This window comes from Mustela lutreola, chromosome 17 (assembly GCF_030435805.1).
Source record: "Mustela lutreola isolate mMusLut2 chromosome 17, mMusLut2.pri, whole genome shotgun sequence".
NCBI lineage: Eukaryota > Metazoa > Chordata > Mammalia > Carnivora > Mustelidae > Mustela > Mustela lutreola.
This window is the reverse complement of record NC_081306.1, coordinates 23,350,171-23,365,713: the sequence shown is the minus strand read 5'-3', so window position 1 is coordinate 23,365,713 and position 15,543 is coordinate 23,350,171. Positions and strand designations below refer to the sequence as shown.

At 49.4% G+C, this 15,543-nt stretch overlaps 1 protein-coding gene across 4 annotated transcripts in view; it reads left to right on the top strand.

Annotated features, from left to right (window-relative positions):
• RAB11FIP3 (RAB11 family interacting protein 3) overlaps window positions 1–15,543 on the top strand; it is a 76,780-nt gene that overhangs the window by 20,701 nt on the left and 40,536 nt on the right. The window lies entirely within an intron of this gene.

Below are 15,543 nucleotides of genomic sequence, written 5' to 3'. Positions count from 1 at the left end.
AGAAACCACAAGTATTCGGAGAGGCAGGCAGAGAGAGAGAGGGAAGCAGGCTCCCTGCTGAGCAGAGAGCCCGATACGGGACTCGATCCCAGGACCCTGAGATCATGACCTGAGCCGAAGGCAGCGGCTTAACCCACTGAGCCACCCAGGCGCCCGGAAAATGTTTTTAGACCGTAAGTTTCTGTATACGTTTTCTGCTTACTGAAGACTGACTAAGTGCCTTAAAACACTTGGGCTGGTTGCCACCTTGGGGGCGAAGTGCCCTCCTTGAGAATCAGAAGTACAGAGGAGGGGTGCCTGGGTGGCTCAGTGGGTTAAAGCCTCTGCCTTCAGCTCAGGTCATGATCTGGGATCCAGCCCCGCATCTGGCTCTCTGCTCAGCAGGGAGCTGCTTCCTCCTCTCTCTCTACCTGCCTTTCTGTCTGCTTGTGATCTCTCTGTGTCAAATAAATAAATAAAATCTTAAAAAAAAAAAAAAAAAAGAAGTACGGGGAGGTTGGGTCAGAGCACCTTCTTCCCCCTTCCCTCTCCCTTCCTCTGCCTTTCCTCCTCCTTCCCTCCCCTTTTCCTCCCCCTTCCTCTCTTTCCTCCTCTTCCTTCCTTTTTCTTCCTCTCACTTCCCTCTTTTTCTTCCTCTTCCTTCCTCCCTTCTTTTTCCTCCTTCCCCCTCCTTCCCTTCTTCGTCCCCCTTCCTTCCCCTTCCTCCTCTCTTTCTCCTTCCTCCCCTTCCCCTCTTCCTCCCTCTTCCTCCTCCTCCTCGCTTTCTCTTCCTCTCCCTTCTTCACTTTCCTCCCTTCTTTCTTCTTACCCCCTCCCTCCCTCCCTTCTTCTTCCTTCTTTCTCCCTCTTCCTCCCCTTCCTCTTCCTTCCTCCCCCTTCCTGCCTTCTTCCTCTCCCTTCCTCCCCCTTCCTCCCCCTTCCTCCCTTCTTCCCCAGGACCACATAATGTTGCTATTCTCCGTAGGCCTGGCTGGCATCATGATTGTGTTCGTCTCACAGAGAGCATCTTGCTTTGCCTCCAGGATCCTGCCCCTCGAGTCAAAGATGTTTCTTCCTCACCAAGACTTTCAGAACACCCTTCTCTTCTAATGGAAGAAAGACTGCCTTCTGCAAAGGTGGTGTGCTGAATCTGGGAATGTCTGGGCCTGAGACCAGCCACCCAGGGGAAGCTACCTGTTGATGGGGAAGGAGGCTCCCTTGTGTCCCTTGGTGGCACAGCTGGAGAGCGGCCAGGTGAGGCAGGGCCAGAGGAGGCAAGAGCAGGCCCTCTGCCCATACCCAGCCGCTGTCTTCCTGGTCCAGGCTCCTTTGGAGCAGAGGAAGACCCTCTTGGGTCAGTGTTCCTCACAGCTAAAGTCGTATTTGTTCGTCCATTATTAAAAAACAAATGTTCTAGAATGCCTATCACAGGACATGAAATCTTCTCCAGTCTCAACTGGCGATGGGAGAGTGTTCTCAGTTGGGATGAATCTAGCTGTCTGTCCACCCCCCAGTAAAATGCTGCTGATTATTTTATTTTATTTATTTATTTTTTAAAAAAGATTTTATTTATTTATTTGACAGACAGAGATCACAAGTAGGCAGAGAGGCAGGCAGAGAGAGAGGAGGAAGCAGGCTCCCTGCTGAGCAGAGAGCCCGATGTGGGACTCGATCCCAGGACCCTGAGATCATGACCTGAGCCGAAGGCAGCGGCTTAACGCACTGAGCCACCCAGGTGCCCCGCTGCTGATTATTTTAAAGGCCCATGTGTAGACAAGTGACAGAATAAGTGACGTGTACGAAATGTCTGGTGATAGTAATAAAAATAATCCCTTATTCCTGACACTGTGGTTTCTACTACAGGTTGAGTTTGGGTACAGGAGCCCCAGTGTGAGCTGGGACTGGGTCGGTGCCCAGCCTGGGGCACTTGGCCCTGTGCGGCTCCGACGTCCTGCTGTTGGGTTGACAGGCGCCTGCCTGCGCACACCCAGGCCCCATCCCCTCTTCCCGGAGGGGTAGCACCATCTTTGGTCAGCGGGCATGCGGTTCTGACGTGTGTGCTCACGGAGGAGAGGATGCAGGCGCCAGTGCACAGTCTGGAAGAGCAGTCTCCCCGCGCGACCCTGCTGTGTGGAAATGGGTTCATATTCCTGCTGGTCTGTTGGTGGGGCTATTCGGGGAGGGCAGGGGGAGCTATGAAGGTAAGCCAGGCTTCGGCTCCTTTAGCCCTGGGCCCTGTCTCACCTCACGAAGCCCTCCCGGACTAGGCCGCCACCCCTCTCTCAAGCTCCAGAGGCCCGGGCTGTCCGAGTACTCGTTAAAATGCAGCGCTAGGTCACATCCGCAGGCTCACGTCCCAGCAAGTCCTGGGTGGGCCAGGACTCCAGGTGGGACTGCCGTGTCACTCCTGGAGTTTCCAACTTTGGCCAAACTCAGGATTGCCCAAGATGCTGTAGACTGAGGGGCCCAGCTGTGCCGCAGACGTGCTTTCTGGGGCTGGGAGCCGAAGAAGCGCTCGGAGCCCCCCCCTCTGTGAGCTTGAGAACTTGGCTGTGAAGGAGTGCCTGTCCCTCCGAGCAGGTGGGGCACCGGAACTCGGAGCAGGAATGGGGCCTCTCTCTGGCAGGTCTCGGGGAACACTGTGTTGTGGGTGAGGACTGCAACCTCAGACCAGGAGGCTTGTTTGACCAGCAGCTCAGAGGAGGCCAGAGACGGCCCGGGGGGAGTCTGAGTTTGGACCCGAAACGGCTCTGTAGAGGGTGCTTCCCTGGGTCCTGTGCCTTGTCTAGCTTTCCTCAAGGAGAAACGGGGGGACAGGATGGGTGCAGGTACACATGCTTTGAATAAAGAAAATGTTTTCTCTCCTCTCATTCTGGAGCCTTTGCTCGTGCTGCAGAAGGCTGGGCTCTGTGCAGGAGTTGCTCTCTTCTGCTCGTTCTGCACACTCGACGTGTTTGGACGTTTCCCCGGATTCCCGCTGCTGGAGCAGCCCTTTTTGCCCAGCTGCCGGAAGGCACACATGTGTGCTTGGTGGAAGGCAGTTTGCATCTGTGCTTGGGCTCCCAGGGCAGCCCCCCGGGCAACCCTCTGCTCTGCCTGGCTGCTTCCTCGGGTGGCTTTCTGGACGAAGGGACAGGGGGACAGTCTCCTGTGGGTGTGGAAGGGACAGGGGCACAGTCTCCTGTGGGTTCTGAGATGAGCTGTGCAAGTGTCCCGCGTCCCGTTCTCGCCAGGCTCCCTCTGCTTGTTTAGTGTCGTTTCATTCCTGCGCGCGCTGTGTTGGTTTATGCTGCTGGAACCCGGGAGAAACAAGGCTGGAGTTTTTTGCTGTAGGAAACAGAAAGCCCTTTTGTGAGATTTCTTCCTTATCACTGTGGTTCACCCTGGCTGGTGAGGAAAGAAAGGCCACTTTTCTCTTGGTGATTTTATTTTTAAAAACCCCCTTGAAGGAGCGCACGTATGCATTTCACAAGACGTATTACCATGTAGTGAGGCTTAATCAGCACTTAGAGAGTGTTTGACTTTCTCTTTTACCAAAGAACTTTCTAATAGGAGGAATCTTAGCATTTGTAATATGTGAATCAAGACTGTGTTCTCAACAAGGGTACCCAGATGGCTTGGTCAGAAGAGTGTGCTACTCCTGATCTGGAGGTTGTAAGTTGGAGCCCCATGCTGGGCGTAGACATTATTTAAATAAATAAAATCTTTTTTTTTAAGATTTTATTTATCTATTTGACACAGAGAGAGAGAGCATGAGGGGGGAAAAGGTCAGAGGGAGAAGCAGACTCCCTGTGGGGCTGGAAGCCCTATGTGGATCTTGATCTAAGGGGTCATGGCATGAGTCGAAGTCAGTTGCTTAACCGACTGAGCCACCCAGGCTCCCCTAAATAAATAAAATCTTAAAAAGGAAAAAAGAACCTGTTCTCATTGGTTGGTATTGCCTTTAAAGCAATAACAAGAAATTTGAAAAGAAAAAAAATGGCAGATAATGTTCATTTAAATAAAAACATGTGGGTGCCTGGATGGCTCAGTGGGTTAAGCCTCTGCCTTCAGCTCAGGTCATGATCCCAGGGTCCTGGGATCGAGCCCCGCATCAGGCTCTCTGCTCAGCAGGGAGCCTGCTTCCTCCTCTCCCTCTGCCTGCCTCTCTGCCTACTTGTGATCTCCACCTGCCTCTCGGCCTACTTGTGATCTGTCAAATAAATAAATAAAATCTTAAAAAAAAAAAAACATGCAAATGAGAAAACAAAAATCTCATTTAACACTGAACTTTCATACTTTTAGACTCTTAATTATTATTGTTTATTTTATTTAATTTTATAATATCTTATTTGAGAGAGCAGGGAACGAGGGAGTGCACAGGAGAGGTGGGGAGAGGCAGAGGCAGGGGTTGGGGAGAAGTAGGCTCCCCGCTGGGCAGGGATTCCCAACATGGGTCTCGATCCCAGGATCCTGAGATCATGATCTGAGCCGAAGGCAGATGCTTAACCTACTGAGTCACCTGACACACCCCCTTCAATTATTGTTTATATGAGAGATGAACAAAACCAGAGTCCTAATTAACTTACAGTTTTTTATTTATTTATTTTTTATTTTTTTATTTTTTTTTAAAGATTTTATTTATTTGACAGAGAGAAATCACAAGTATACTGAGAGGCAGGCAGAGAGAGAGAGAAGGAAGCAGGCTCCCTGCTGAGCAGAGAGCCCGATGCGGGACTCAGTCCCAGGACCCTGAGATCATGACCCGAGCCGAAGGCAGCGGCCCAACCCACTGAGCCACCCAGGCACCCCTTAACTTACAGTTTTAACCTAGTACGAATCAGTATGCTGTCAGCAACCCTCAGTGGTCACGTAATCTGCTAGGTGATTTTAGTAGCTAGCCCCACCCTGCCAGGAACGTGGGCGGGGCCTCTTCCTCTCACCTTACATCTGATTCCTCAGGAAATGCTGATGGGGCTCCATCAGGGCGCATCAGACTTGGAGCATTTCTCCCGCCTCCTCTGTTAACCGCCTGCTTGTGGGCGCACCTTTCGCTCCTGCTGCTGCTGGCCCACCCTCCAGCCTTCTCTTAACAGGCAGCTGAGTAGCACTGTTACGGCTAAGCCGGTAGTGCCTGTGCACAGGGCTTTCCCAGGACCCTCTGACCTCACTTCCTCCTGCTGACTCCCTCGCCTGGTCTGCCGCAGCCCCCCGGCCCCCTCAAGGGTCCCTGCATACTGTGGGCACACCAGTTCCTTGGCCGTTTCCGCTGGCTGTACGCTCTGCCTCGTCCCGTTTCTTCTGCTGGGGTCTCTGCCTCTGTCTACCTGAAGCTCAGGGTTCTCTACCACACTCGCCCAGGTGGTTGGCAGGGCTCAGTTTCTTGTGGTTATGGGGCTGAGATCCCTGTTTTCTCGCTGCTTGTTGGCAGGCAACAGCCCTTGAGTCCTCGTGGCTCCTCTCAGGTCCAGCCACCTGTGCCTGGCCCTGTCCCACACCACAACAGCTCCACCCCTCCACAGCCAGCCGTCCACTCCAGCTAACGTGTGCACAAAGTGATGGGCCCACCACGCTGGCCATACACAGCTCTCCTGACATTCTCAAAAGCCTTCCCAGGGTCATGCCGCCAAGGTAGGCGTCCAGGCCTGACCCAGCTGGCGACACAGCCACACTGGCCTGCAGCGCCTGCGGTATGGCCTCCAGTCCCTGAGCCCACAGTGCAGATCAGGCTAAGGCTCCTGTCTGCTTTTCAGGGACCACTTTTAAGTAAAATGGGACGGGCAGGGACCTCAGGTAGTTGAGGAAAGCTTCTAACAAGAGAGGGAGAGATCGTAACCAAAAATAAAGAAGAAAGAAAAAGCAGAAGGCACTTGAAGAGCACAGAGTCAGTGCAGAGAGCAGGAGAGAACTTGGAAAATACAACTGGACTTATGTTGTCAGGTTAAAGAAGACATCACATTCAGAGAACTAAAATGTACCCTGAGAAGTTAAAAATAAAATAATCCGATTGAAAGGTTGAGAGATCAAGTCAAGAATATATCCCAGAGGGGCGCCTGGGTGGCTCAGTCATTAAGCCTCTGCCTTCAACTCAGGTCGTGATCCCAGTGTCCTGGGATCAAGCCCCCCATCGGGCTCCCTAACTCAGTGGGAAGCCTACTACTTCCTCTCTCCTCCTTCTGCCTGCTGCTCCCCCTGCTTATGCTTTCTCTCTCTCTGTCAAATAAATCAATGGAATCTTTAAAACACACACAGACACACACATCCCCAAAAGTTCTTTTTTTCCTGAAGTTTATTTATTTATTTCAGTGACCTCTGCACCAGTGTGTAGACCCCTAAGATCATAGCCCCTGAGATCAAGAGTTCAATGCTCTTTCCACTGAGTTAGCCAGGTTAGCTAGCCTTCCCATCCTGAAAGTTCTTTAAAAGTCAGAGAGAATAAGAAACAAAAGAAAAGTACAGGAGTAATGATGAATGAGCCCTAACACCTGACAGATGTGCCAGGAATGGGGATAGAGATGGTATCAAAGGCTCCTTCCTGAGGACGTCCAGAGCCTGGGGACCATATCTCTAGTTGAAAGGGCTCTTCCTGTGGTCAGAACAGTGAGGAGAGAGTACCCCCTGCACACAGGTAATTCCTGCATGAAGAAGTGCCTAGCAGCTCCTAGAGATTAGCACAGACACTCTGCAGAGCACTAGGACAGGTGCGGCCGGCCCTGTGGCCCCAGCATTCCCTGCACGCAGGAACCGTTTCCCACCTCCAGCTGCACGTGTCTGGGAGAGGGAAGAGCACAGGCGTTTCAGACAAGGAGGCACTCGGTGCACACCCCACGCCCTTTCTCAGGAAGGTTCCGAGGTTGCTGTGAGCAAGGAGGATGAAGGGGAGGTAGTAGAGGCATGAGGTTCCTGGGGCCTTCGTGGGGAGACAACTAGGAGTTAGATCCTGGGGGGGATGCTGTGAAGGAAGTGCGTGGACCTGTGGAGGGGTAGAGCAGTAGTATGCTGAAAACAGAGGCAACAAAAAGCAAGGGAATTGCTAAGTCGAAGAAAGAATTACGTAAGAGAGGTGTTCCTGTGGCTTCAGCAGGGTCAGCAGCGAGACATATTTATGCAGTTGGTGACGTGAATACCGAAGACCTAGTCGGACTTGGGAGTGAGAGTGCTGAATTCTCCTGTTTTTCCACAGAAGGTTAAAACGCAGCAGGTACATTTGAAGAGCCAAGAAGTAGCACCGGGAGCCTGTTCATTAGACGTTGATGCAGTGATCCCTCCCAGACCACTGGAAGATGAGGAGCAGACGGAGGGGCTTCTGTGGGGGGCACCTGGGTGACTCTGTTGGTTAAGCGTCTGCCTTCGGCTCAGGATGTGATCTTGGGGTCCTGGGATCGAGTGCGACATCGGGCTTCCTGCCCAGCGGGGAGTCTGCTTCTCCTGCCTACCTCTCTACTCTCATGCTCTCTCTCTCTCTCTCAAGTAAATAAATAAAATCTTTAAAAAAAATTAAAAAGAAGAAGAAGTAAATATGCTTTGCCTTTTAAGTTGCCCCAAATTAGACATTAGGTTTATTCAAATGATGTCGTTTCTCCCTAGCAGGATCTAGTAATTCCAAAGTGGCTTAGGTGATAGGGAGACAGGGAGTCTTTACCTCATGTTTACACAGCTGGCCAGTTTTTTTTTTTTTTAAGTATTTCTACTCATATGGAGAAATCTATGAACAGGATCTTTAAGCATAAACTGCTGGGCATTATCCCTGAAAAAGTTACTTGCCATGGTGGTTGGTACAAAGCAGACCTATGAGGGTTAAAAAGTTCTCTCTGGTGCTCTGTGTCCAAGGTCCCAGAGCCATGGTGTGACACTGTCCTACAGGCTTAGGAATGTAACACCCAGGAAACTCCTGGTCGGGTTTATCTTCACTGATACAGATATGGTACCATCGAGGTTTCAGAGGACGCTCAAATCACCTGCCCCGTGTGTCTACAACAAAGTCACCGAGTTGTTACTTTTCTTGTTTTTCTTTTTGTTGTTACTTTTTTGTTTTTTGTTTGCAAATCTAAGAACTCAAACCAGTGGCCACTTTACACAACTTTTCCAACTTCTGTATGTTCGGCGTATCCCTAAAATAATTTCTCAAGCACCCTTTGTTTCTAAGAATCCCTCAGTATAGCTGTTGAAATCTTAGAACCAACTAGCAAAATACCCTGTCTCAAGCACATATCTGTATCTTTATAATTATTATTGTTATTTTAAGATTTTATTTATTTGACAGATAGTAACACAGGGATAAAGGGAACACATGCTGGGGGAGTGGGAGAGGGAGAAGCAGGCTTCCCACTGAGCAGGGAGCCAGACTCAGGACTCTCGATCCCAGGACCCCGGGATCATGACCTGAGCTGATTGGAGATGTTCAATGACTGAACCACCCAGGCGTCTCTCTTTATAATTATTAATATCAAGAGTTCAGCTTCTTCAGAGTTTAACCCTTAATAATTGACTTGTTGGGTCACCAGGGTGGCTCAGTGGGTTAAAGCCTCTGCCTTTGGCTCGGGTCATGGTCCCAGGGTCCTGGGATCAAGCCCCACATCGTGCTCTCTGCTCAGCAGGGAGCCTGCTTCCCTTTCTCTCTGCCTGCCTCTCTGTCTACTTGTGATCTTTGTCAAATTAATAAATAAGGGTGCCTGGCTGGCTCAGTGGGTTAAGCCACTGCCTTCGGCTCAGGTCATGATCTCAGGGTCCTGGGATCGAGGCCCGCATCGGGCTCTCTGCTCAGCAGGGAGCCTGCTTCTCTCTCTCTCTGCCTGCCTCTCCATCTACTTGTGATTTCTCTCTGTCAAATAAATAAATAAAATCTTTAAAAAAATAAAATTAATAAATAAAATCTTTTTAAAAAATTTGACTTGTTGCTTCCTGCTGCTTATGGGATTTGAAACTTATTTTCAGGAGAATATCAGGGAAAGAATTTTTACTGGTAATTCAGCTGTGTGTGGAATACCTGTGTCTGATAGTGTAGGTCGCTTTCCGTGGTGGAGGGGAGCAGCATCCCTGCCTGTGGGCACCGTTTGCATCAGGAAAGACGAACGCCTCTGTCGTCTGCTTGTCCTTCCTCCGTGTATCTGTGTTCGCACCTCTTGCTTCTGATGAGTCTGTCTTACGGCATCACATGAATTCTAAACCCACACTTGGATTTTTGTCTGACATTCCGGTAAGTACTACTATGTTATGAGTAAGATTCCTGTAGGAAATACTGCTTGATAAGGAAGATCAACATAGTGCTGAAATTTTGGATTATGGTCCCACTGCCTCCCCCAAACATGGAATACTCATAGTCTTTATTCTCTTCTGTTCAGTGCATAAGAGATGCAATTCCTTTGACCTGTACCTATCCGGTCTCCTCCCGCAGGTGTGGGGACAGACGTGTGGTGCAGAGTGCCAGGGGTCCTCAGGAGCCCGGGGCAGGTTTGGGAGTAAACCTGAGGGGTGGCAGATTGTCTCTGGCTGGGCCTTAGAATGGGAGTGATTCCTGGAAAAGTGATGCTGGAAATCAGAAATGGCCCGTCCACTTCTCTTTCCTGCTGCTCGCCTGAATTGAATAAAAGGCTTCTATGCCACATCAGAAGTGGTTTCCCTCCTTGGATGATGTTTTTCCTCTCCTGAAAAGCTGACTATTAATACATAACACAACAGCAGGGAGGCCTCGAATTAACGTAGATCTGGGATTTTAGGATAATCAAAAGGGTTTATTTATTTATTGTTTTAAAGATGTATTTATTTACTTAGTGAGAGAGTGCCCACACACATGTGTGGTAGAGGGACAGAGGGAGAGGCTGTTCAGGCCCACCCCCAACTGAGCCTGGAGCGCCATGCAGGGTTGGATCCCAGGACCCTGAGAGCATGACCTGAGCCCCACCCAAGGTGCCCAAAAGGGCTTTAGATTTACGTTCCTGAGGCTTTTTTCAAAACATTTAGTCCATTAAAATGTTCTGGCAACCAGGAGCGCTTATGTTTTGGGGTACTGGATTGGTCATTTGGTTGAGCGTCCAACTCTTGATCTCAGCTCAGGTCTTGATCTCAGGGTCATGAGTTCAAGCCCTGAGTTAGGCCCCATGCGGGACGTGGATCCTGCTTTAGATGAGATCACATGCGTCCAGGATGCTGTGGCCGTAGACCGGAGCCTACTTTAAACACTTTGATTTGCAAGAAAGAGCTTACCTGACATGCACATTTCTATCATTTCAGTAATCTGATGGAAAAGGGCAGATGCATGGCAGATTGGAACTTGCACACCCGTTTTTTGCTTTTCTGTGCTCTTATTTTTGCTTTATTAAGGCATATAATTCTACACTTAAAAAAATCTTATTATTACGGAAAATTTCAAGCAGATATGAAAATAGAGACAGGAAGGTAATAAGCCTAAGTGTGCCCCTAGCTCTGCTAAACTGTCAGCTCCAGGCAGCCTTGTTGCCCCATCATTGTTTCCAAGGAAATCCCAGACTTGGTATCTCTTTATTCATAAATATAAGTATTTCAGTACCTTTTTTTTTTTTTTTAAAGATTAATGTATTTGAGAGGGAGAGAGTGAGTGAGAGAGAGCACAAACAGGGAGGGGGAGAGGGAGAAGCAGACTCCCTCTGAGCAGGGAGCCCTCCCCTCCATCCCGGGATCCCAGGATCATGATGGGAGCCAAAGGCAGACACTCAAGGACTGAGCCCCCAGGCGCCCTTTGGCCAGGCTTTTTAACTTCAGCCACTCGAAGAGATAAGCCTCTCATTGAAGGGTTAGTTGGCTCTTCCCTAATGACAAATGATGTTGACTTGAGTCCCCTTATACCTTTTGGAACTCGTTTCATGTTTCACAATGTGGTCTCTTGGTAGGTGCGTGTATGCGCTGAGGAGGATGGTGTCCTCTGCTTTCATTGGCTGGGGTGTCCTGTAAACGTGTTTAAGGGGCCTAATGGGGTCTCCATGACTTGTGACGAGACCAGCTTTGTTGAGAATGTCACAGTTCGTGTGTGGCGATAACGTAACACACATAGACGGGCAGCTTCTTGTGAAGGGCTGGGCCTTCAGCTCAGTTTCTCCGAGAGCTGCCTCTTCAGTGGCCTGCACTGTGGTTAGCAGGCTTGCTCTGCTTTCTTCTCTTCCCCTTTATGTCTCCACATCTGTAGCAGAAACAGGGTAATGTGTTAGTCATTGTCTCAGAAGAATGCTATAGGAGCCCACTCTGCCTGTGGCTGCCAGCAGTCCGGAGAGGATGCTGGCTGGCTTGGAACATTCTGGTCTGTGTCCCTTAACTTGCTGCTCTTCTGGCTCTGCTGGATTGTGCAAGGAAGGGCAGGTCCTTATTTTTTACCGTCTCCTTGTTTTTTGTTTCTGTTTTTGTTTTAAATCCTCTGAATGGAGTCCTTTGAGCTTAGAGAATTAGAATCATCCCCAGTCATCAGCTATATATATGGAAATCGGTGTACTCTCCAGACTACCAAGAAGGTATAGTTAGGGGCGCCTGGGTAGCTCAGTGGGTTAAGCCTCTGCCTTCTGCTCAGGTCATGATCTCAGGGTCCTGGGATCGAGCCCCGCATTGGGCTCTCTGCTCAACGGGGAGCCTGCTTCCTCCTCTCTCTCTGCCTGCCTCTTTGCCTACTTGTGATCTCTCTGTCAAATAAATAAGTCTTTTAAAAAAATTAAAAAAAAAAAAAGAAGGTATAGTTAAAGTGCACTTTAAAAAAATGTATGTACTTTGATTCATCTTCTAACATGCTAACTTGTATAAAGGCCTACTAGTTAATGATTTGTTTAAAAAGCTTTGGGTTAATGTTTCAGAATGGACAGCTTGGTACTTTGTGTTCAATCAGTAGCTTCATTGTTGAAATTCTTAGAAATCTTTTTGTGTGAGTGTGTGTGTGTGTGTGTGTGTGTGTGTAATAAGACTTACGCCCACTGTAGGGCTTGAACTTGTGACTCTGAGATCAAGAGTCACATGCTCTGCTGTCCCGCAGCCAGTCAGGTGCCCCAGAATTCTCAGGCATCTTCAGGACAGAGTGGCCCCCAGGGATTCCAGGTAAGGTGGCCGTTCAGGTATCTAGTGAGCTTCTCACTAGAGATTGTGTGCTTTAGGAAGAAGGGTTTTTGTGAGATACGGAAGGAGGCATTTTATCAATGATTCCAAATCAGTTGTCTCAAGAAGTCAGCGGATGAATGGACACCCAGGCCCTGTATCTCAGCAGCATGTAGGGCCCTGGGATGGAAGGACAATGGCCACCATCTTCTCCACATAGTGGAGGGAGAAGAGGGAGACGCAGTCTGTGGCTTGAGGGCCCTGGACTGTTAGGGTTAGTCAGCTCGAGCTGGTCCTATTCCAGTCTGGCTTTATGTTACCCAAATAGTGGTGCGAGGACTGGACGTGGCAGCCTGTCCATTGCAGAGGAGGCCCTGAGAGACTCTTGTGGGCCAACTTGGCCAGGGGCTTGTGTGCACTGTAGCCTGAGCCCTGGTTCTCTGCCTTTAAAATATCTTACCTATACCTCATCCCCAAGTATTTGCATGGCCTCCCCCTCCTGTCCTCTGGCTTTCCTGGATGGTTCTGGCCTCCTTCTGTGGTCAGAGGTGAGCTGTCTTTGGGCCAAGTGCCTTACCCCTTTTCCTCGCCGCCCCTCCGGCATGGTCCTCTCTTGCTTGCTGGCTTTGCTCTTTTGTCTTCTCTCTCTTTAAGATTTTCGTTATGGGGGGCGCCTGGGTGGCTCAGTGGGTTAAAGCCTCTGCCTTCGGCTCAGGTCATGGTCCCGGGGTCCTGGGATCGAGCCCCACATTGGGCTCTCTGCTCAGCAGGGAGCCTGCTTCCTCCTCTCTGCCTGCTTCTCTGCCTGCTTGTAATCTCTGTCAAATAAATAAATAAAATCTTTAAAAAAAAAAAAAAAGATTTTCGTTATGGAAAAGTCCAAGCCTATACAAAAGTAGATAGAGTGGTGTGATGTCTCCCCAATACCCCGCCCCCGCCTTAGCAACGGTCAGTCATGGCCAGTCGGCCACATGTGTGTAGCCGTGGATGTCCCTTAGTCCCCAGCGTTCGAAGTATCTCCGCATACTTCAGTGAGTATATGAAAAAATTACTAAAATACCATTATCACACCTGTAAAAGTTGTCTTAGTATCGTATAGTATTCAGTATCTAGGATCAGTATTCACATTTCTAATTATTTTGTAAATAGGATTTAAAACAACAGTTTATTTGAATCAGGATCCAAAAACCCCTTACATGGTCCCAGATTGGTGCGTCTTCCAAGTCTCATAGTGAGTGAGGGCTTCCTCTCCATCTTTTTTCCCTTGGAAACAGCAGCTCGCTTCTCTGTCGGGGTCGTCACGGAGTGGGCTTGCTGATTACAGCCATGTGATGCTGTCAGAATGTGTCGCTCTGATCGCTGTATTTCTGTACGTTGGTTGTTATGTGCAGGCTGGATTTAGGCAGTGGTGCGTGCTTCATCAGGAGATGCGTGGTGTTGCGTGGTCTGTCTTCGTGGTTTTAGGCGGTGCGGAGTGTCCCTGGTTCTGCGCACTACTGTGTTGAGCATTGCAGGGGTGGCGTTTTGGTCCTTCGTCCCCACCCGTTCATTAGCGGAGATGCTCTGGTTTTCTTCCTTTAAGATGTTATTTATTTATTTGACAGAGACACAGTGAGAGAGGGAACACAAGCAGGGGCAGAGGGACAGGGAGGCCGATGCCAGGCTCGACCCAGGACCCCGGGACCGTGACCTGAGCCGAAGGCAGGTGCCCAATGAATGAGCACCCAAGGCGCCCTGCTGACATGCTGTATAGAGAGAAACTGAGTTAAACAGTTTGTAGAAGAGAGGCGGGCGAACCGCTTGATTCTTTCCCTTTGTTTCTCACTTGCACTAGTGTCCTCCAGTGACGCCGGTTCCTTTGCTTTTCCCCTAGTGTGCCTTTGCGGGTTACAGTGCGTTTGAGGTGTCTCCGTCCCCTGAGTTACCCTTCTCATCGTGCTTGTGCTTCCCTTCTGGCTGTGAAGGCTGAGGGCTGGCTCCTGAGTCAGTGGCTGTGACTTAAGGGGACTTGGACAGCTTCTTTGCTTTTACGTGTGACGGGAAGTCTGGGCTCCATGTGTCCGCTTCCTGGCCAGCCTCCAAGACTCCCGGTTCCTCTTCATGGGAAGTGGGGCTTAAATATCACAGCCTGGGTGCCAGGGCGCTCACTGTTGGTTGGGCAGTTAGAAGGTCTTTTTCTTTAATACTCCACGAGCAATACTTCATCCTGACTCTTCCGGTAACCTTCGGGGTCACCAGGTGTTCGCTTCGGGCCTTCAGTCTGTGCCTTCGTCCTCTCTTTCAGTGGCATAAAGGCGCCTGTCCTGAGCAACACCCCAGATCATGGGATTGGAACATTCCCTGTCACTGGGTGTAGCTGCTCAACAGTTTAATGATAATCAGATTTTCTTTTGTAAAGTCAGTTGAAGTTTGCGTAGCTGTTCAGGTTTTTCCCTTTAATGTCTGGGAAATTCACCAGAGTAAGTCCTGGAATAGGGTCTTCTGGGGTCCTGAGCTCTTGGTACTTGAGGTGGTAGTTCAGCACGCACTGAAGATTCTTTCTATCTTAGAGAAGTTTTCTTATATACAGTTTTTATATTTGTTCTGTACCTTTGCTTTGCTTTTTCTTCTCTGGGGCTTCTGTTACTCTTAAATTAGATTGTCTTTGTTTTCAGTCCTTGTCACTTTCTCTTCAGTCCTTTTTATCTCAATTCATTTATTTTTATGTTAAATGTTTTTTTTTTTTAAAGATTTTATTTATTTGGGGCGCCTGGGTGGCTTAGTGGGTTAAAGCCTCTGCCTTCAGCTCAGGTCGTGATCTCAGGGTCTTGGGATCGAGGCCCACATCAGGCTCTCTGCTCAGTGGGGAGCCTGCTTCCTCCTCTCTCTCTCTCTGCCTGCCTCTCTGCCCACTTGTGATCTCTCTGTCAAATAAATAAATAAAATCTTTTTTTTTTAAGATTTTATTTATTTATCTGAGAGATCACAAGTGGGCAGAGAGGCAGGCAGAGAGACGGGAGGAGGCTCCCTGCTGAGCAGAGAGCCTGACTCAGGGCTCAATCCCAGGACCCTGAGATCATGACCTGAGCTGAAGGCAGAGGCTTAAACCACGGAGCCACCCAGGTGCCCCAAAGATTTTATTTATTTTCTGAGAGAGGTGAGAGAGCATGAGCCTGGGGGGAAGGGCTGAGGTGGAAGCGGGCTCCCTGCTGAGCAGGGAACCTGACATGGGGCCCATCCCAGGACCCCGGGATCTTGACCTGAGTGGAAGGCAGACCCCAACTGAGCCCCCTGAGTGCTGGTAGTGTGGGTTGTTGTGAATACAGCTGTTCATAGTGTGTGATATCATTGTGGTTTTAATTTGCATTTCACTAACGACTCGTGATCTTGAGCATCTTTTCATGTGCTTACCTGTGTCTGTCTGATTTGGTAGAATGTCTCTTTCCATGTCTTGCCTATTAAAGAAGAATGGTAGTTCGTGTTATTACACTGTAAGTGTTCTTTACACACTCTGGGTACAAGTCCTTTATCAGATATATTTTTGCAAATATCTTTTTCCAG